The sequence below is a fragment of the Ceratotherium simum genome, chromosome 28 (genome assembly GCF_057802395.1).
Source record: "Ceratotherium simum simum isolate JZ-2026a chromosome 28, ASM5780239v1, whole genome shotgun sequence".
Lineage (NCBI taxonomy): Eukaryota > Metazoa > Chordata > Mammalia > Perissodactyla > Rhinocerotidae > Ceratotherium > Ceratotherium simum.
In genome coordinates, this window is record NC_141927.1 from 35,624,278 (window position 1) to 35,637,757 (window position 13,480).

Here is a 13,480-nt window from a genome sequence, read left to right on the forward strand (position 1 = left end):
ATAGTGTTCCTTGTATTCTATCTACTATAAGCAGGGCCTCTATCCTTCTGAAAGGATGATTTTGTTGGGTATTTCCAAGACCCTAGAAGGCTTAGGTCAACCTGCATCTAGTCTTCCTATAGACACTTAGTGGGTCTCTGTTTGTTGGGTTTTTTTTGCATTTCCTGAAGATTGGGGCTGTGTGGAGCTATGTCACAGTTTTACAGGTAACCATGCTCACTGAGGCTGTCCATTCAGTGTGGGCTTAGCTCCTTTTGAAATAATTGGCAGTTTCTGTGTCCTAGGATTTTTAGGAATATTCGAACTTTCCTTTCTTTTCCCTTCACCAAACAGCTGATGATGTTATACAGATCTTCTGTAAGTTCTACTGTTGTCTTTGATTTGCATTCCTCTGCCCCTTCCCTCTGCACCATAATCTTTTGTTTGTGAGGATACCTTGATGGAGATTCTAGATAATCAATTTTTAAAAATATTCTAGGTGCTCTGTCTGATTTTAGAAAAGATTTTGTGATTACACTGTCATCATGATTTTGTCTTGCCCATAGGTCTTTCTGTTATAAAGGGGATTTGTTTATCCTTTCAATTCTTCATCTACAGCTGACACTGCTGGTGTTTTACCCTGATCCTAAGGTATCCCTTTACTGGTTTGGTTCATTTTCTCTATCATCTAGCTGCTATGGGTGCTGCTGCTAATGGCTCACACCTACAGATTTCCCCAGAAGATTGCCTTGGGGTATTGGAGCTACCTCATCCAGAGTTCCAGGGGCTAATGACTGACAAGTGTGAGGATTCACGAACTCCAGTTTCATGCCTCAAGGCAGGAGAGACTCTGTGGTACAGTTCCTCTTCAGAGCATCCTTTGGGATCAGGCTGAATGTAGACTTTGCTTGAAGCTAGATCCATGCTTAACTCTTACCCCTTGCCAATTCTGCTTCCCTCACTCTCCAACATATTTCTCCTGAGAGCACTTCTTCATTAAGTCACTTGCGAAGTAATCCTCCTTTCAGACTCAGCTTCTTGTGAACCCAGCTAAGATGGTTGGTACCAGAAATGGGGTAGTTCTAGGAAGCTGACCCTATGAATGAGATTCTGGAGTTAGATTACCCACCATTCGGCTGGCAATGAGGACCCTGTCACTGGTGAAAGGTGGAATATTGGTGATTTCTGACATGTGTAGCAGTGAAATTACTAAGACTTTCAGTTGTAGTGAGCTGTGATGGTGAATAGATGGAATAGATATACTGGCTAGTACAGTAGCTCCTGTATTTGACAGGTATGGGGGAAAGGGTAATTATGAGGATTGTGGAATTGGTGGCTGTTGCTCAGTATCATTAATGCACTGAATAGAGAAAATTATGGGATCAGGCCACTTAGTCACTAATTTAAAGTGAAGTGTGAATGTCAGAGGACCTGCTTGGTAACAAGCCTCATCTCTTGTAGTTAGAGGACTTATGTTTTTGAAAGCCCAGCACTTAGTTTTAAGAGTTCCAGAACTTCAGAAGTAAGTGCTATTGATCTTGCCAGTGAGTTTTCAACATCTCAGGAAGGAGATCAAAGGAGATGATCAGGAAGGAGATCAAAACATCCCACATTTGCCTGGGATGGACAACTGTTTAAATTCATAGTTTTGCCATGTTAATTCTTCTGTTATCTGTCATAGTATAGTCAAAGGGATGTAGATCATCTGGACATTCCATAGAACATCATGTTGGTCCACTATACCAATTACATAAAGTTAATTAGACATTATAAAAAATGGCATGTATTCCAGATGCCCTGGTAAAAATAGCCCCCAGAGGGTAAGGGATGTACCTTATAAAGATTCAGGCATCTGATGCATCAATGATATTTTTAGGGATCTAGTGGTCAGTGGCATGCTGTCACATTCCCTCCAGGATGAAGAATAGATAGTTCAGTTCCACCTTGTGCCTTCTGTCACTAAGAAAGAATCATAACACTTGGTAGGCCTCTTTTGGTTTTGGAGGTAGCTTAATTTGCACTTGGGAGTACTATCTGACTCATTTATTAGGTGATTTAGAAGACTGCCAGTTTCAAGGGGAGTCCAAAGTAAGAAAGCTCTACATCAGATACAGCTTGCAGTACTGGTATCCCTGCTGCTTGGGCTATGTAAACCAGTAGACCCCATGGCACTGGAAGTATTTATGGTACAAATAGATGCTGGGTGGAGTCTCAGGTAAGCTCCAATAAGAGAGTTCTGGTGCAAAACTCTGGACTTCTGGAGCAAGGCCATATTGTCTTCATCAGAGAACTATACACCATTCAAAAAGCAGCTCCTGGTATACTGCTGGTCTTTGATAGAGACTGAGAATCTGACCGTGAGATATTAAATGACTATGAAACCAGAATTACCCATCACAAACAGGTGCTGTTAGATTCACCAAATCGTAAAGTTGGTTGGACCCAATGGCAATACATCTGAGACTGAAATTGAGTAGGTCCAGAGGGCACAAGTGAGTTGCATGTAGATCTTCATGTCATCCCCTATTGTTGCACTAATGCCGTTCTTTTAGCTCACACCTATGGACTTGTGAGGGATCTCTATAAGCATGTAATGAAAGAAGAAAACATAAACTGAGGCTGGTTCATTAATGATTTAGCTTGGTGTATTGGTACAAACCAAAATTGGATTGTTGCCTCACTACCCCTCCTCTCAACATTGGCCCCTAATGACAGTGGTTAGGGGAAATCCTCCTAGTGGGAGAGGTCCAGGTGGTACACTTGATAATCCATTTTGTGTTGAGAAGGAAGTAGGCCAAGATAAAAATATACATGAGCTCATGGGCCGTAGGGAATGGTTTGGGGTGTTTTGTCAGGTCCTGGAAGGGGCAAGGCTGGAAGATTGGATTGAGGAATCTGGGGGAAAGGCATGTGAATGGACCTATGACAGTTGGTAAAAGTTGTGGAGACCTTGTGTTGCATTTTAATGCATACCAGAGAGCACACACTATGGAAGGGTCACAAAACAAGCAAGTGGATGGGCGATGCAGCCAGCAGATGAAAGTCACCCTCTGTCCTCAGCTGTTCCAGTGCTTGCACAAATGGACTTATGAATGAAATAGCTGTGTAGTAGAGAAGGAGGCTATGCATGGGTCCAACAGCTCAGACCCTGTTTTACCGAGACTGTAGTTATTGCCACTTCTGAATGTCTGACATATTAGCGATAGAGATTGATGCTAAGCCCCAGATAATGGTACAGTCACTTGAGGAGCTCAACCATCTATTTGTTAGCTTTCTGATTACATCAGACTCTTGCTATTGTAGAAGGAGCAAGGCTTTTTGCTTACTGTTCTTGATACGTATTTTTGGGTATGGACTTAACCTTTCCTTCCCAGAGTAACCTGGCCAGCATCACTGTCTGCAACACATTGTCCAGCATGATTATCCGTAGTTTCACCAAGTGTCTGATCTATGGACATGGGATCAGATCGAGAGATCCACTTTATGGCAAATAAAGTGTGATGGGGGTATATAACCATGGGACCCACTGGTCCCTGTCACATAAGGCACCTCCAGAAGCAGCCAGCCTGATAGAGTAATGGATTGGCCTCTTAAAAATGCAGTTAAACTCCAGCTGGGAGATAGCAATTGCAAGGATGAGGTACTACAGAGTGTAGTCTATACATTAAACAAATGGATATTATCCAAGAACCACAAAGTGGTAGTAGAAGTACCCCTACTCACCATCACTTTCAGTGAACAGTTTGAGGGTATTTGATTCCATTACCTACAACCTTATGCTCTGAGGGTGTAAAGGTTCTGGATCCCAGTGGGAGGAAGCTTCTACCAGGGAACATAGTAAGCCTCTCACTAAACTTAATTTAGTGCCTTAGACCGCTTGGCCACCCTCCCACTAAACTTAAAGCTACAGCTGCCCTGTGGTCATTTTGGTTCTTTGTGACAGTAGAACAGCAAGCCAAAAAAAAAAAAAAAAAAAAAAAAGGAAAGAAAAGAAATTGCCGTACTGGCAGGATAATTTACTGTGATTATCATGAGGAGCCAGGGGTGCTGCTGAATAATGAGCGGGGGGTGGTGCAGAAAGGCAAGTGTTTGGCACTCAGGTGATCCACTGGGGCTTTTCTTAAAATTCCCATGCCTAGTTTTAACTGTAAATGGGAAAATATAGCAAGTATGGCCTGATGGTAACTGGAGGCTTAGAACCCCAAGGGAATAGATCTGGGTCACCCTATTAGGCTAGCCACCTAGAAGAAGTGATGACTGAGGGTGAGGACAATCTAGAATAGATGGTAGAGCAAGGAGGTGATGAGTGTAGGTAGGGCATCGAGATGAGTTGCTAGGATAGGGTCGTAGCAGGCGCTGTTGGTGTGTCTACAACCCCCAGTCCCTGGCCAGAATTGCTTTATGGGTTCAGTTTGGCTTGTTTGTTCCTGGGCTCTTAAGGTACTACTGCAGGAGTTAGTAATCTTTTCTGGAGAATTGCGTTTTGGTTATTGAGTTACCTCCCTTGGAGTTGTCTGGGAGTTACTCCTTAACCTCATCCCCCAGGGCAGCCCTTCAGCTAAAGACTAATTGGTACAGGGGATACAAAAGCCCAGCTCCCTTGCCTCAAGGTGGGAAAGACTCTGAGGCACAATGTATACTCTAGAGGTCCCCCAGCAGATCAGGCGAAGGCTAGAATTTACCTGATATCATGTCTACTTTAGCTTTATCTTCCTCCCTATCTTGCTTCTCTCACTCCCTGACAGGTTCCTCCTGAGACTGCTCCCTCAATAAAGCACTTAAAAAAGTATCTGTTTCAGACTCTGCTTCTAGGGAACCTGACCTAAGACACTGTCCAGCCAGTCCATAGTTTTTGTGAACCAGAAAGATGACTTGTCAATGTAGGTCACTGTAAATTCAAATAAATCTCCTTCTTCCGAGTCCCCAAATGCTTCAAGATCTACAGAGGTTCCAGACCTTTACTAAAATATATTTTGTGAAGGGAATGATTTTGGAACTATATGAGCAGGTAGTCAGGAAAAGTGTTTTCTGGAACTGTTGAAATTATTCTAACACTTTGCAAATAACATTCTGGCAGACTTATTTGAAAAATTATATGGGGGAAGTTCCAGAAGGGATAGAATTTGTTAATCATCAAAAGTATGTTATTAAAAATTAAAACACAAATTTGCCAGTATTGTTCAGTAAATTCTCTTATGACCTCCATTAATCAACCCCTCTATATTCTTTAAAGATCTAGCTAATTTTCTCTACATAGTCTGCAGATAGAATGCATATCAGCTAACTCCTGTGGTGCAAGTACAGTTAAAGAAAGTGTGTATGGTACACTAACATCTTGATGATTATTAAGTTTTTGTTTTGAGAAAAATATTCATCCAAGAGCTACTTAGGGGAACTTGCTCATCAGGTCCACTTAAAAAAGAGATAAAAATGCTCCAACATCTATGTTCAGTTATTATATTCAGATCAGGCTCACTAAGGAACTAATTTCTCACCAATGCAAATTTTAAAGCAAGGACACACTGCTGCTTCAGTATCAGGATCTTATGTGTGAGATTTCTGCCTTATGTATGCCGTGTACCTGTTTTGCTTCTTCAATGTATTTCTGATTTTAATTTTTAAAAGGTAAAGTTTTAAAATTTTGGAATAATTTCAGATTTACAGAAAAATTGCAAAGATGCTACAGAGTTCCCATATATGTTCACTCAGTTTCCCCTAAAGTTAACATCTTATATAACCATGTTGATACATTACATTCATCGAAACTAAGAAATTAACATTGATGTATTAGTATTAACCATTTTTTCCACTAATGTCCTTTTTCTGTTCCAGGATCCAATCCAGGATACTACAGTGTAGTTAGTTGTCATGTCTCCACGGTCTCCTTTGCTCTCTTTCTCAGTCTTTCCTTATTGTTTCATGACGTTGACAGTTTTAAAGAATATTGGTCAGATATTTTGTAGAGCGTCCCTCAATTTGTATTTCTCTGATGTTTTCTATGATTAGACTGAGGTTATGAGTTTTAGGGAAGATTACCATAGAGTAAGAGGCTCTTCTCATCACATCACAGCAGGGTGTACATGATATCGCCTTGACTTATCACAGTGATGTTAACCTTCCTATTTCATTTTTGACCATTTATTAGACCTTTTCACAACCTGCCATATTCTTTTTTGATTTGTATAGTCTCTTGGTTGTTTCTTATTTTCACAGATCCTGGAATGCTTCTCTTTTTCTGTGTTCTGATATTTGTATCTTTTTGGTTTTTATATGCTCTAAGTTTTCTTTTCAATGATTTTTTTTCATTTTTTGTTTATTACGGTAACATTGGTTTATAACATTGTATAAATTTCAGGTGTACATCATTATACTTCGATTTCTGCATGGATTACATCATGTGCTCATGTTCACCACCCAAATACTAATTACACTCCATCACCACACACATGTGCCTAATTATCCCTTTTGCCCTCCTCCCTCCCCTCTTCCCCTCTGGTAACCACCAATCCAATCTCTGTCTTATGTGTTTGTTTGTTGTTGTTTTTACCTACTACTTAATGAGTGAAATCATACGGTATTTGACCTTCTCCCTCTGATTTATTTCACTTTGCATAATACCCTCAGTGTCCATCCATGTTGTCACAAATGTCTGGATTTCATCATTTCTTATGGCTGAGTAGTATTCCGTTGTATATATATACCACATCTTCTTTATCCATTCGTCCCTTGATGAGCACTTAGGTTGCTTCCAAGTCTTGGCTATTGTGAATAACGCTGCAAGGAACACAGGGGTGCATGTATCTTTACGCATTGGTGTTTTCAAGTTCTTTGGATAGATACCCAGCAGTGGAATAGCTGGATCATATGGTGGTACTATCCTTAACTTTTTGAGGAATCTCTATACTGTTTTCCATAGTGGTTACACCAATTTGCCCTCCCACCAGCAGTGTATGAGAGTTCCCTTCTCTCCAGATCCTGTCAACACTTGTTGTTTCCTGTCTTGTTAATTATAGCCATTCTGATGAGCGTGAGGTGATATCTCATTGTAGTTTTGATTTGCATTTCCCTGATAGTTAATGATGTTGAACATCTTTTCATGTGCCTGTTGGCCATCTGTATATCTTCTTTGGAGAAACGTCTATTCAGATCTTTTGCCCATTTTTTTAATTGAGTTGTTAGTTTTTTTGTTGTTGAGATGCATGAGTTCTTTATATATTTTGGAGATTAAACCCTTATCAGATGTATGGTTTGCAAATATCTTATCCCAATTGTTAGGTTGTCTTTTGGTTTTGTTGATGGTTTCCTTTGCTGTGCAGAAGCTTTTTAGTTTGATGTAGTCCCATTTGTTTATTTTTTCTATTATTTCTCTTGCCCAGTCAGACATGGTGCTTGAAAATATGTTGCTAAGACCAGTGTCCAAGAGCGTACTGCCTATGTTTTCTTCTAGAAGTTTCATAGTTTCAGGTCTTACATTCAAGTCTTTAATCCATTTGGAGTTAATTTTTTTGTATGGTGTAAGGTAATGGTCTACTTTCATTTTTTTGCATGTGGCTGTCCAGTTTTCCAAACACCATTTGTTGAAGAGACTTTCCTTTCTCCATTGTATATTCTTGGCTCCTTTGTCGAAGATTAGTTGTTCATAGACGTGTGGGTTTATTTTTGGGCTTTTGATTCTATTCCATCGATCTGTGTGTCTGTTTTTTGTGCCAGTACCATGCTGTTTTGGTTACTATAGCTTTGTAGTATATTTTGAAATCAGGGAGTGTGATACCTCCAGCTTTGTTCTTTTTTCTCAGGATTCCTTTGGCTATTCTGGGTCTTTTGCTGTTCCATATAAATTTTAGGATTCTTTGTTCTATTTCTATGAAAAATGTTGTTGGAACTTTGATAGGGATTGCATTGAATCTATAGATTGCTTTAGGAAGTATGGACATCTTAACTATGTTAATTCTTCCAATCCAAGAGCACGGAATATCTTTCTATTTCTTTGTGTCTTCACAATGTTTTATAGTTTTCGGTGTACAGATATTTCACCTCTTTGGTTAAGCTTATTCCTAGGTATTTTATTCTTTTTGTTGCAATTGTAAATGGGATTGTATTCTTAATTTCTCTTTCTGCTACTTCATTGTTAGCGTATAGAAATGCAACTGATTTTTGTATGTTGATTTTGTATCCTGCAACTTTACCGTATTCGTTTATTACTTCTAAAAGTTTTTTGGTGGATTCTTTAGGATTTTCTATATACGAAATCATGTCATGTAGTGACAGTTTCACTTCTTCCTTTCCAATTTGGATCCCTTTTATTTCTTTCTCTTGCCTGATTGCTCTGGCTAGGACTTCCAATACTATGTTAAATAGGAGTTGTGAGAGTGGGCATTCTTGTCTGTTTCCTATTCTTAGAGGGATAGCTTTAAGTTTTTCACCATTGAAGATGATATTAGCTGTGGGTTTATCATATATGGCCTTTATTATGTTGAGGTACTTTGCTTCTATACCCATTTTATTCAGAGTTTTTATCATAAATGGATTCTGTATCTTGTCAAATGCTTTCTCTGCATCTATTGAGATGATCATGTGATTTTTATTCTTCATTTTATTAACGTGGTGTGTCACATTGTCCTTGTCTGGTTTTGGTATCAGAGTAATGTTGGCTTTGTAGAATGAGTTTGGGAGCTTCCCCACCTCCTCAATTTTTTGGAAGAGTTTGAGAAGGATACGTATTAAGTCTTCTTTGAATATTCAGTAGAATTCACCAAGGAAGCCATCTGGTCCTGGACTTTTATTTTGGGGGAAGTTTTTGATTACTGTTTCGATCTCCTTACTGGTGATTGGTCTATTCAAATTCTCTATTTCTTCTTGATCCAGTTTTGGAAGGTTGTATGATTCTAAGATTTTATCCATTTCTTCTAGATTGTCCAATTTGTTGGCATATAGCTTTTCATAGTATTCTCTTATAATCTTTTGTATTTCTGAGGTGTCTGTTGTACTTTCTCCTCTTTCATTTCTGATTTTACTTATTTGAGCCTTCTCTCTTTTTTTCTTGGTGAGTATAGCTAAAAGTTTGTCAATTTTGTTTATCTTTTCAAAGAACGAGCTCTTGGTTTTATTATTTTTTTCTATTGTTTTTTTTTATCTCTATTTCACTTATTTCTGCTCTGATTTTTATTATTTCCCTTCTTCTACTGATTTTCGGCTTTATCTGTTCTTCTTTTTCCAGTTCCTTTAGGTGCATTGTTAGATTGTTTATTTGAGATTTTTCTTGTTTGTTGTGATACGGCTGTATTGCTATAAACTTCCCTCTTAGATCTGCTTTTGCTGTATCCCATAAATTCTGGCATGTCGTATATTCATTTTCATTTGTCTCCAGGTATTTTTTATTTCTCCTTTGTTTTCTTTGTTGACCCAATCTTTGTTCAGTAGCATTTTATTTAATCTCCACATATTAGTGGCTTTTCTGGTTTTCTTCCTATAATTGATTTCTAGTTTCATACCGTTGTGGTCAGAAAAGATGCTTGGTATTATTTAAATCTTCTTAAATTTATGTAGACTTGTTTTGTGGCCTAATATGTGATCAATCCTGGAGAATGTTCCATGTGCATTTGAAAAGAATGTGTAGTCTTCGATTTTTGGATGGAATGTTCTGTATATATCCACTAGGTCCATCTGTTCTAGTGTGTCATTAAAGGCCAATGCTTCCTTATTGATCTTCTGTTTGGATGATCTATCCGTTGGTGCAAGTGGAGTGTTAAAGTCCCCTACTATTATTTTGTTAGTGTTTTTTTCTCTTTTTATGTCTGTTAATAATTCCTTTGTATATTTAGGTGCTCCTAAGTTGGGTGCATACATATTTATAAATGTTATATCCTCTTGTTGGACCGTTCCCTTGATCATTATGTAGTGTGCTTCTTTGTCTCTTTTTACAGTTTTTGTTTTAAAGTCTATTTTGTCTTATATGAGTATTGCTACCCTAGCTTTCTTTTCATTGCCATTTGTGTGGAGTATCTTTTCCGTCCCTTCACTTTCAGTTTGTGAGTGTCTTGAGGTCTGAAGTGTGTCTTTTGTATGCAGCATATATATGGGTCTTGTTTTTTTATCCAGTCAGCCACCCTGTGCCTTTTAATTGGAGCATTTAGTCTATTGACGTTTAAAGTAGCTATTGATAAGCATGTACTTACTTCCAACTTTTAACTTTTTCTTTCTCGGTGTTTTAGTAGTCCTTCTCTGTTCCTCTCTTCTTCACTTGCTCTCTTCCCTTGTGGTTTGATGGCTTTCTTTAGTATTATGTTTGTGTTTCTTTCTCTTAGTTTTTTGCGTATTTATTTATTATAGGTTTCTGGTTTGTGATTACCATGGGGTCCATATACAGTAACCTGTGTATATGGGAATCTGTATTAAGTTGATGGTCTCTTTAGTTTGACCTCTGTCTGAAAACTCTACTCTTTAACTTCCTTCTCCCACATTTTATGTTTTTGATATCATATCTAACCTCTTTTTTGTGCATTTGTATCCATTACCCTCTTATCATGGAAATAGATACTTTTTCCTATTTGTGGTCTTCTCTTTTCCCCTTAAATAAGTCCCTTTAGCATTTATTGTAGTATTGGTTTCTTGGTGACAAACTCCTTTAATTTTTGCTTGTCTGGGAAACTTTTTATCACTCCTTCCATTTTTAATGATAACCTGCTGGGTAGAGTATTCTTGGCTGTAAGTTTTTTCCTTTTAGCACTTTAAATATATCGTGCCACTCTTTTCTAGCCTGTAAGGTTTGTGCTGAGAAGTCAGCTGATAGCCTAATGGGGTTTCCTTTGTATGTAACTTGTCTTTCTCTTGCAGCTTTTAGGATTCTCTCTTTATCTTTAACTCTGGACATTTTAACTATGATGTGTCTTGGTGTGGGCCTCTTTGGGTTTATCTTGTTTGGTGCTCTCTGTGCTTTCTGTACCTGGATGTCTGTTTCCTTCCTTAGGTTAGGGAAGTTTTCAACTATTATTTGTTCAAATAGATTCTCTGCCCCTTTTGTCTCGCTCTTCTGCTTCTGGGACACCTATAACACAGAAGTTAGTGTGCTTGATGTTGTCCCAGAGGTCCCTTAGACTGTCCTCACTCTCTTTAATTCTTTTTTCCTTTATCTGTTCAACTTGGGTGATTTCTTCTAGTCTTTCATCAAGCTCACAGATCTGTTCTTCTGTATCCTCTGGTCTGGTATTCACCCTCTAGTGAATTTTTCATTTCCAGTATTGTATTCTTCATTTCTGATTGGTTGTTTTTTATATCTTCCATTTCTTTGTTGATGTTCTGACTGAGTTCATCCATTCTTCTCCCAAGATCAGTGAGCATCCTTAGCACTCTTAGTTTGAACTCTCTGTTGGGTAGGTTGCTCATTTCTGTTTCACTTAGTTCCTTTTCTGGGGTTTTGTCCTGTTCCCTTACTTGGAATGTATTCTTTTGCCTCCTCATTTTGCCTCTTTCCCTGTGCTTGTGTCTATGTATTAGGTAGGTCAGCTATGTCTCCTGGTCTTGCAGAGGTCACTTTATATAAGTCATGCCTTATGATGTTCAGCATTGTGCTTCCCTCAGTTCTGAATGTTCCAGGAGTGACCCCTATGTGGTCTACATGTGTCCTTCTGTTGTGGTGTGGTTGTTCTCCCTGTAGGTGCCCAGGGAGGCTGAGCTGTGCTCCTGGCCAGCTGCTGTAATGCTCAGCTGCTTGTAGTTGTTGTAGGCCCTTCAGTCTCTTTATCGGGTATTGGGAGCCACAGCACAGTTGGCTGCAAGTTCTAATACCACATTTGTGTTGCAGTATTTCTTTTAAGTGGTTAGGCCCCCAGCGTGGCAGGTTGTTAGGCTCAGGGGCTTACAGTTGCTATAAGCCTCCAGCCTTTAGGTCTCTTGTCAGCTCTCTGAGGATTGCAGCTGGGTGGGGTCGCCTCAGGCATGGGAGCACCCAGTTATTTCTGGCTTTGGAAAGTGGGGCGAACCCCATGTGGGTCTTTGAGAAGCACAAGTCTTCTGCAGCTGACAAGCTCCACCGCCCACAGGTCCACAAACACAGTCAACACAGTCCTGCCCCATGTGCGCACCCTGACCTCCTGAAGTTGACCCAGTTTCTCCAAGGCGGGAGCCCCACACACTCTCCACCCGCTCCTTGCACACGTCTTGCCCCACTGAAGTGGGCCCAGTTGCCAGGCTGCAGAGAATCCAGTCACCAATCTATGCAGGCCCACAAGTTGCCTGAGTGCTTGTTGTTGGGTGGGGCCAGTCTCTAGGGTGGGCTGTCTGCCCTGGCTGAGCTGGATTAAATCAGTGCTCTAGTGGGTGGGGCAGACCCTGGGCTATCAGGCCCCAGGGAGAACTTCAATGGCGTCTGCCAATGTCTGTGTCAGCATGCCCACACCACGCCACAACATTGGCCACTGCCAGTGTCCCAGTCCCTGGAGAGGTCTCACCTCTCACTGAGATGCACTCAGAGCCTATCAAGTGAGTCTCTGTTCACCAAAATACTGTGCATCTTTTTTTCTGGTGATTTTTAGGTTGCTTTCTCAAACGGGTGAATTTGTGCATGGGCCCTTTACGAGCAGGTTTTAATTTCTTTGTGAACCAGGTTTTCTGGGGGTACTCCCAATGTTTTAGTAGCAGGCAAAGTCAGATGTTATGCCACTTGTCTCAATTATGCTGGGTCCACAAAATGCCTACCACGGGGGTGCTCCTGGCTCAGGGCCCCGCTCCTCCAGGGAGGCTACGTACCTGTGGGCTGCTCCCTGGTGGCCATGAAGCTGGCGGCTTGTGGAGGTAGTGTTTTTCCTCTCCAGAAGGGAGTTTTTGCCTCTTCCACCTCAATTAGGATTGTCGTTTGTTGCAGGAGTTCCTCTTATCCAGTTTTCAGTTCTATCTCAGGGGTAATTTTTCCACGAGTAGTTGTCAGTTGGCTGTGTCTGCAGGAGGAGGTGAGTTCAGAGTCTGCCTATGCTGCCACCTTGACTTCTCTCCTCAATGATATTCTAACTCTTGTTTTTCACGTGTTCTCTTTTGCTGTATAAAATCTCATCAGTCAGGTATACTGACTTACTGATATTATAACTTATTACCATCCACGTTTTAACTTGAGAATAGTAGTGATAAATTCAAAAACAGTACCGAATTTTGTTCAAGAATCTTTTGTTTAAACAGGCAATACATTTTAGGAAAATGGTTAAAATAAATAATTTTTGTGCCTAATGGAGTAAGCTTTACTGATATACTATCTCAGTGATGCCACCTGAATAGACGTTTAGCATAGTACATAGTCTCTTCTTTCAGAACAGTTTAAAATTCAGTTACTTATAGATTTTTAATCCTTTATAAATCCTTAGATTGGGCTTATTTTTGTGGAAATAGTAATAATGGCTTATATAATAAAAGTTATAATTTTTGATATATCGTTACAGATTTTAAGTCACACATAGTCTGAGACGTTTTAATCAAGAAATTTTAAGCACTGTTTGGAGGGATTAACTTATGTAAA

At 39.7% G+C, this 13,480-nt stretch overlaps 1 protein-coding gene across 1 annotated transcript in view; it reads left to right on the forward strand.

Annotated features, from left to right (window-relative positions):
* The window catches only part of ADAM32 (ADAM metallopeptidase domain 32), a gene marked incomplete at its 5' end in the record, with an annotated part of 181,699 nt that overhangs the window by 22,986 nt on the left and 145,233 nt on the right, over positions 1-13,480 (forward strand). The window lies entirely within an intron of this gene.